This window comes from Colossoma macropomum, unplaced genomic scaffold, assembly GCF_904425465.1.
Source record: "Colossoma macropomum unplaced genomic scaffold, Colossoma_macropomum, whole genome shotgun sequence".
Lineage (NCBI taxonomy): Eukaryota > Metazoa > Chordata > Actinopteri > Characiformes > Serrasalmidae > Colossoma > Colossoma macropomum.
Window position 1 is genome coordinate 13165907 of NW_023494800.1, and position 898 is coordinate 13166804.

Consider the following 898-nt stretch of genomic DNA (forward strand, 5'->3'; position numbering starts at 1 on the left):
TTATTTAGCGAGACATGGGCATTAGTTTAGCATTGAATTAAATGTATATTTAACCACCACCCTTACTTTTAACTTAGTCATGCAACATCTTGTCTTAACTCCCCCCTAGCCTCTAATGAGCATGATAATCCTTTCTCTGTCTTTTTTTATGGTTACGGTAACACTTCAGTATAGGGGGGGGCATTGTAATGCCCTTGTAATGCTCTTATGTAACCTTATCAGGTATATAGCCAGCTGCTCATTACTGCTTTATGTAGAAACAGTGTTCGGGAAGTTGCTCAAACAAAATAATCTGTCACAAATTACTAATTACTTCTCTCAAACTGTAATGGAATTACTGTAATTAGAAAAACTAATTTCGTTACTCATTCCTTACTTCCTTACTCTCTAAACCATAGACATATCTATAGCAACTGTTCAAGAGACAACCCAGTAGACCTTTTCCTTTTCAGTAATTTATTTAGAAAGATATCGCCAATCACAGTAAACATCATTTAAAAGGCCTTTCACTATCCCTGCCTTTGATTTACACATGGCCAGCTATGCATGAAAAAATGCCGAATTAAAACCTTAAAATAAAATCATTATGAATAAAATGCCAATCCAGTCTGGTCTATTAACTTGAGGTTGGGTCTCTGTCTTCTTCACTGTGAAGATCTGATTAGATGTTTTAACAGGTTGCCTACCAAGTTTTTACGAAGATTCCCATGCTTGCACTGCTCTTTCTGTATTCACAATTAAAGTTGCTCGGTCAGCTCTCTCAGCAGCATGCAAATTACACACTGGCACAGATAGTATACGTAGAGGAAATGTATGTTTTACATTTGTTATACAAAATGAATATTGTTCTCTTAAGCCCAGTTCGAGCTGGGTTAGTTTTACCTTGGGAAGTGCTGTA